Source organism: Electrophorus electricus, unplaced genomic scaffold (genome assembly GCF_041902795.1).
Source record: "Electrophorus electricus isolate QZ-2024a unplaced genomic scaffold, ASM4190279v1 Scaffold34, whole genome shotgun sequence".
NCBI lineage: Eukaryota > Metazoa > Chordata > Actinopteri > Gymnotiformes > Gymnotidae > Electrophorus > Electrophorus electricus.
The window spans coordinates 599,253-599,776 of NW_027658627.1; positions in this window are offsets into that span (position 1 = coordinate 599,253).

Sequence of the window (524 nt, forward strand, 5' to 3'; positions counted from 1 at the left end):
GAGGACGGTAAGCAGCTGGAAGATTCCACCGTGTCAGCGCATCGTAGAGTGAGTTATCAACACAGCTGGCGACTGTTACAACTAACACACCACTTTAAATTTTGATATGAGCCCTTTTTAGATAGAGATTGCCTTTTAGGGATTGGAATGAGGCTCTGCAACATCTCAGATTGAAAAAGAAAGAAAGAACGCAGAGAAGAACAATAACTATATATATATACTCTTTGTCGGCTGAAGATACCGAATACACATTGCTGGGTCATATGTCTCTGTATGTTCCAAATGGGAATCCATAAGGTGGAGGAGGAGTTGAGCAAAGAGACCCTGGGTGAATGTCGGAGAAAGACATGGGAGGACAACCGACGGAAGGCTGCACGTGTGGGGCGGTGTCTTGGAGGTCTAGACCTCGAGCTAGCAGTGCGAGAACTGCAGAGGGAGAATGTGGAGATCAAAGCTGAACTGAGAAGGCTGAGAGCACAGCTTGAGAAAGTAGGAAAAGAGAAACACTTAGTTACACTGCAGTG